A 7,437-nucleotide genomic window follows, 5' to 3' on the forward strand; every position below is an offset into this window, starting at 1 on the left:
TCTCTTTATGCATATAGACATACATTCCCTACCACAAAATGGGAAGGATAAGATGTAAGAAATGAATGTTTAGGAATAATCTTGGGTTATCTCCTGGCATTATCAACAAACAAATAAACAAAAAAGCACTGCCTCTCCCAGAATGGTGACAAATCTTCCTTTCAGAAGTCAGACATCAACCCTCACTTCAGTGTGGCAGGAGTGGCTCCCACATAGTGACAAGGGGCATCATTCCTCCTGAACCACTTATACTATTTCTACAGCATTCCTTCATGTGGGCCAGTAAGGAACTGAACTGCTGCCAGAATTCAAGATGAATCTGAAGGACACTTGTCAGTATTGCATTATTCTCAAGTGCATTCCTCTACTCTCAGATTAACCCTTTGTCTTTTCATGAGGATACTACCATTATTGTTCATACACAGGCTGGCTGCTCTGCAAGGAATCATTAGAAAAAATCAAATAGAACGGCTTGAATAAAGAATTGTTTGTCTTCTTTAAAGAATTCCAAATGATCAAAAAAAGGACTAAGTTCCTTTGCAGATGTTCTCAATATTCAAATAATTTCTGAATAAATTGTCTTATTGCTAATTATATTTCAGCTACTTTTCGTATTTCTCCTTCAGCAACAGAAAATAAGATTGTTTCACTTTCAGTTTCTCACTCACAAGCTCAGAGTCAAGCACCGGAAGAGACATTTTCCATTAAGTTATAGCACAAGTAATGTACAGAAGACATAGATGCATTTGTCTTTCTTTAAAAAGAAATATCAGAAACTGCATTTTTAACAGGCAAAATGAAGTCCAAAGAAGTCTTTCTTATGCAACCAGCTAATCAGTAATTTAAATATTTTTTTAAAATTACTTAATTAAGAATCTGTACAGCAGAACTTGGTAGAACGTACCACAGCTTTACAAGACTACCACACACAGGCAGTACAAGAAGAATGCATCCTCTGACTATTAAAAATTAAATTAGTCAGGAAAAACACACTAACTACAACAGCTGAAAATTTATCAAGCCTTCAATGATAAGTTCAGCAAGGAATCTCAACAGACTAACTAAAATTAGAACATAATATTTTCCTTGCACTATTGGGCCAAATTCCAGGTTCAACTGGTCATGACCATAAGCACACTGTTCTAGCTGAGCCTGCAGGGAGCCTGGGAGGGACCATATTATGGGGTCAGAGGGGCCTTCTGACCTCAGCTGGTCCAGGATTCTGATTCTGTCCCATGAATCAGAAATGCAGATATTCTTTACCTCAGCAGCAGGATGGCTACGGGCTGTTCTCTTCTCCTGCTGACACATTCACCATAGGACAAGGTTTGTGTCTTCTACATTCTCCAGAAACTTATGCTATGTAGTTAGGACAGCATTTATTCTAACAAAACCTCACACAGCTGGCCAGAAGAACTGGTGCATCTTGTGAGTATGGGTGCCATACTCCAACAGAGTCAGGACAACTGTGCAGAATGCAAACATCATACTCCTACTGAGGGTAAGACCTAGGGGTCAAAATAAACATTTACATGGAAAAGCAACCTCACCTCTTAGAATCAGACACAGATAAGTTTCCAGAGTGCCTGAAGGGATTGCCCTTTATTCTCAATAGTCTCTCAAAATAAAGGAGATTCTACAAAGAGGAATTCTATTCCAGGGAAATAAAAGAATATGCTGGCCCAAGAACTCTGGCTCTTAGGAACCAAAAACACTTAATGCAAAATCCATCAGTCCTCCCTTTTAACCTACAAGTCTATAAACTTGAATGTTCACAGGTGCTTCCTCTTGAGTCTTTTTTAGGATGAGCTATGGGTTCAAAGGAAACACCTGCACAGTTTAGCTTAATATGATACACTCTTTAAACTACATGGAGAAGTGGAGTTGTAAACGTCAGGTTTGATCTACAGGTTATTACTTAAAGATGTAGCTAAATAAATATTTTTCAATTAAGAAAGATTATTGCATACACAGAATCTACCAGAATAAAACTTAAAAGCCTCTTTATCAGTGCTTTGACAAACATAAAATAAGCAAACCTACTGCCAAACAATTTTCAATCCTTCCACAGGAATCTACTTTCCCTCTGGAAACCTCCAGATCTCCAAGACAAGAGATTTCATAACTATGCCATATGTTATTACTACAACCTCAATAATTTCTATCTAAATCTTCATAAACTAATGGTAATTTGCCAATCTAAAACCAAGAAAACTCACAACTTATCTGCAGCACTGCCAGAAAAAACATGACTTAAAACACACAAAGGCCCTTCAAGGGCTAAGAACAGATGAAGTGCCAAGACCTACTCACAGTCCCTCAGTTATAGCAGGATTCAGGACAGGTAAAGCAGGTAGCTGGAGTGCTACCATTCATAAGAAGAATCTAAAGCAGTAGATGCAGGACAGAAAGCAATCTTGGCTTACTCATGTGTTCTCAAATGGATAACAGAGGTTTTTGTCCTGGCTAAATCGTGAAGACACGCAATATATTCAACAGGCTTTATTGCCACCTCTTGGCCATCACCAAAGCTCACAAAAATAACAACAAAATCATCTGTCAGCTCCTTTACAGAAATAATCTTTCTTTGGGGGAAAAGAGATAGCAAGGGAACAGATGGAGTGGAAACAGAGAACAAGCAGAATACTGTTTGCAGACAAGTATAACTATTTAGGGCTGTAAAACTACAGTGAGTACTGCAGTTGACTTTCATTGAAGTTTTACTGTGTCATCTGGAGAATCAAAGGGACTGGAAAGCAAAGAACCAGGTATTTTCAAGACAAAAACTAGATTTTTTTTTATTTGCTTAGAAAAGGTAAAATGGGTGTCAAGACACCTGTTTCTTCTTGAAGTCAAAAGATAAACAGATTAGCATTACCCACACATGAAAGAGAACAACACCAATGAAAGGCCCATTTTCCCTTCATTACTAAACTAGTAGTAAGAACCCAGATTAGTAGGTTGCTGAAGAGTACAGAGCACCACAGAACGTTGGTTTCTCTGTTGTTTGTTGCACACAATATTGAAGGAAACAAACAAGAGGAAGACATTTCCACAAACCAGCCAAGAAAATTATCTGGCCAACAGAGCTTGAAAGGCTTGATAGCCAGATACCTCTCAAGCAGGAGTAATGCAAAAGGCTTGGAAAGAGAAGGGAAACCATAGGAAATGTCTTTACACATAAGCTCATTTCTGCTGTCATCAAACAATGGAACTTTTTAAGATCTACTACAGAACACTTGGAAATGTGTAAGGGTTATTTGGGGTTTGTTGCACTGAATACATTCTGAAGCCCAGAGAGGAGGGGGAAAACTGCTTCCTACCTGACGCTTTCCAGCCTCATGAATGTAAGACATAAGGCAAGGAAAGGGTTGTTCCAATACTCTCTATCTCCAGCAAGCTACTCAAGGGTAGAAAGCAGATAGCAGATTACCAGAGAAGAAAATATATAAAGTTTTGCTCCTCAGAGTGCATTTTTAGTTTTTGCCTCTAATATAGCCCCTAATTCTGTCTCTAATGTTGCTAATGGCTTTTCTTAACATAAACCAGTGTGAAATCAACCCACTTGTGACATTATCACTACCTAGAGCACTCTGTGTAGAAGCCATGGAACTGGGGAGCATTTATTCATATGTTGCTTGTGAAAGACAAAAGCAGTTGCAGCAGACATAAGGATATCCTTCATCAGATCCAGGGAAATAATCTAAAATAAACTAGGGCAAAGTCATACTCTCAAGGGATTCATGTCTCTACATGAATATTTAGTCTTCAAGCAAGGTGGCAATAAAGGTCCTCAACTGCCTCCATAAGCTTACAGAAGACCTTTTAAGACTCTTCTATGTTCTGGAATAATAATGAACTGACAAAAAAAAACCCCTAAAGATGTTAGCAGAGCTCTGACTTTTGTTATTCTGTTAATAAAATCATTCAGTGTAATAACACAAAATGCAAGACTGAGTTTGTGCTAATATTTATTTCATACCATCTGTCACTAGAGTCTAAGTAGATTCTAATGATGTAGTTAAAAAATAGTTTGATTTGGAGACTAAATGACCAATCAACATTTATAATATTCCATCTGCAAGAGAACACAGAAAAGAAGAAACACCAAACAGTCATGCCCAGCCCATCACTTTGTAGGGTAAGATCAAAAAAATGTCAAAAGTAGGTTGTTCTGAGTGTGTATATTAACAGTGTGGTAGCAGGTTAATCATTACTTATTTCGTGATCAATAGTTTTTTCCAGTTTTAAAGAGCACCAACTGCACTAGATTCTCAGGCAATTTCATCAGCCTAAGATGGTCCAAACGTGGTAAATCAGTTCAACAAATACTATTTGTTTTCCTGCCTGTATGCCTAATACTGAGGAAGAAGTTCTGAATATTGAGGTAGAAGTTCTAGCTCAGTCATTTCTAGGTGCCTATATTTCCACAAAAAAAGGATATCCAGGACCTTGCACCTAGTTAAGTAAAAGCTGCAACAGCTTTTGGAGTTTCTAGCAGACATCTAAGGGTGCAAAGAAACTATTTTTTGAGAATGACTGGTGACCACTGATTTGTAAACACAGATATTCAACTTTCAGAGTATGCTTTTAATCCCATGGTTAAGTGGTAACATAGCAGTACCCCCTGCAACAGAAGCTTCACACAAGCACTCATTTAGCCTGCTTATTAAAAGACCCTTTCCTCTAAGAAGTCACCAATTGTGCAAGCCTGTTGGAAGAAACTGCACACAGACTTCAGTTTGTGGCATGGGGCTTGATTTCTTACACAACATCTGTCCTAAGCTTTAATGCCTGTAGTATTCTGAGTTCACAAACAATTCTGAATAATCCTCTGGGTGGGAGAAGAACACACAAAGAGATGGCAACAGAAAGGCAGAAATATTTATAATTGAAAGACTGAGCTGTCATCTTTGTGAAAGAACCAAAGGCTCTCTGATCAACTGCCCACACTCAGTGATTACTACAGAAAAGCTTGGAAATAGGAAAAGGGACTCACACACCACACACTGAAAAACTAACTTTGCCACAAGAAAGCCATCATGGTCCTGTGAGTGCCAAGAAAAACATTGGTACTCCTTGACATTTTAGCTTGCAAAACACATACAGAAAAGTAGAACTATTAAGGGAAAGGTGGAATGTAAAAAGACACAGACAGTCAAGGGGTTCACCATTACCTTCCCAGAGAAATATTCTGCTGTACCTCAAACCCTACAATTTTATTTGAACAGAGCAGTTCTCAAGCTTGCAGAGAAACCTACTAAATCCACAGAGGGTGAGATTAAGGTCCCCAGCTGATCAAATCTCAAGGTCAGCAGGGAGTCTGAATTTCCACCTCAAAGAATGAAGAAAAGCAAGAGATATGCAACACCTGCACAAACCTCAAATAAAAAGAACAGTTCAAACACCTTGACATCTCAGATAATGCTGAAGATCTGTGGCTCTGGGGACTTTTACCCAGTGAACTATAGCAAAGGATTACTGTAGAAGAAGGAAAAGAAAGCACAGGCTCCTTGCACTACTCAGCACCTGCACAGCAGCTCACCATGTCCCTACCTACAGTAACCAAGACTTGAGGACAACCAAGCTACCATCAACTTGCATACTGAAAAACACCCACACTCTTGCTGTTTCAAAATTAGAGAGAAGGAAGTGCCCCCAACCTCCAAATCAAGGCTTGTCAATAATTTGTCAAAATGAATTCTTTTAATAATAGTTAATCATTTCTTATAGACATGATGATCTCACCCTTTCCTAGCATTCCAAAATTAGACAATTTTTTCCTGGAACATAAGTACATTTGGACTGCTCAACATCTGTCCAATAGCTTTTTGTTCCTGTAAGCATCACCACTCACTCACTTACTTTTCTCCATTAAAGATTTGTTTTATCCCATCAGTTACCTTGTAATTCAGGGGCATAGTATTCCCTTTCTTCCATATCACATGGGCTGCAGAAGAAAGGCGTGGAACACAGTGACAGTGTCCAGGCAATTTCCATAGGAGCTCTACCCGATAATACCAATATTAAATAATTGATATTTAATATCAACATTAAATAACTGATATTGGAAAATATTGCTCAGGGAGGTGGTGGAATCAACACCTCTGGAGGTGTTTAAAGAAAGACAGGACACGGCACTTAGTGCCATGGTCTACTTGACATGATAGTGTTTGGTCATGGGTTGGACTCAGCGATCTCAGAGATCTTTTACAACCTAATTGATTCTATTATTCTGCAAAAGATTTATTTTATTTGGGAGTTTAAAGTAAAAAAAGAATCCTTTGATTTCTTATTGCATACGTATTCTTTGGGAAAAAAAAGACCAAATAAAAAAAAAAACAAAAACCCTCCACCAAAACAAAAAAAACCCAACCAAACAAGACTGAATATTATCAATGGTACCTCAAGAGTCTGACAGAAATTAGAATGAAGAACTGAGCAACTGAGCCTGGCATTCTCTCATTCTTTGCCCTTCCTTTGTTGCCTGCTGTCACCTGTGCAGCGCGAGTTGCCGCGCTCCGTGCACACCGGCGGCTGCCTGGCACTGGCAGGGGCGGCAGGGAACGAACGCGTTATGCTGCCGGGCAGCCTCGGCGGGGCCGCCACCGACGGAGCAACTCCCGAGGCTGCAGGGAGCAGCCGAAATTCCCGACACGGAGGCGGGGCGTGTGTGTTATGTGCGTGTGTGTCTGTGTGCCGTGTGTGTGTACACTGCCATGCCGCGCTCGGCACCCGCGCCCCGCTCGCCCGTGCCGCCTCACAACCTTCCCCGCACATTCCCGGCCCTGCCTCCCGTAGGCGGCGGGCCCCTCACGCCGGGCCAGGCGGTGACAGCGGCGGCCATGGCCCCCGCCGCGGCGCTGACGGGCTGACAGCGCGGCCGGACGGAGCAGGGCGGGAGGCGCGGTGCCCGCTGCCCGGGGGGACACGGCGGCAGCGCTGACACCGCCGAGGCGGGCACCGGGTGGGCGCTCCCCGGGCTCGGGGACAAGGGGGCGGCACCCCGCGGGCACCGGGTGGGGCCGGGGGTCCCCGCCGCGCGCCGAGAAGGTGCGCTCCGGTCCTTACCTTCTCCCGGGAGCACGGCAGCGGGACGCGTCCTCCTCCTCCTGCTGCTGTCTCTGTGGACGGCGCGGCCGCGGGGAATCGGGCAGGGCAGCGAGTGCCGCCCGCAGTGCTCAGGGGCTGAGGCTCAGCCGCGGCTCCGGGGATTGCAAACACCCCGCCCGCCCTTGTTTCCTTCTTTCTTTCTCCCTTCCTTTCTTTCCTTCCTTCACCTTCCTTCCTCCCTTCCTTCCTTCTCTCCCTGTCTCTCCCTTCTTCCCTCTCGCCCTCCCTCCTTTCCTCACACCCCGCGCCGCCGCTCGGCTCCCCCCGCCCCCCTCCCAGCGGCGCTCCCATTGGTCGCGCGCCGCCCACGTGGGCCTCGCGCAG

At 42.8% G+C, this 7,437-nt stretch overlaps 1 protein-coding gene across 2 annotated transcripts in view; it reads right to left on the reverse strand.

Moving 5' to 3' along the window:
* ANKRD12 (ankyrin repeat domain 12) overlaps nucleotides 1-7,212 on the reverse strand; it is a 59,478-nt gene extending 52,266 nt beyond the window's left edge. For both annotated transcript variants that reach the window (XM_071417183.1, XM_071417177.1), the window contains exon 1: nucleotides 7,072-7,212. The gene's annotated coding sequence lies outside the window, so the exon portion shown is untranslated. The remainder of the gene's footprint in view (nucleotides 1-7,071) is intronic.
* Nucleotides 7,213-7,437: the final 225 nt, after the last annotated feature.

The sequence above is a fragment of the Agelaius tricolor genome, unplaced genomic scaffold (assembly GCF_023055355.1).
Source record: "Agelaius tricolor isolate 1412-34295 unplaced genomic scaffold, bAgeTri1.0.p SCAF_2, whole genome shotgun sequence".
In the NCBI taxonomy this organism is placed as follows: Eukaryota; Metazoa; Chordata; class Aves; order Passeriformes; family Icteridae; genus Agelaius; species Agelaius tricolor.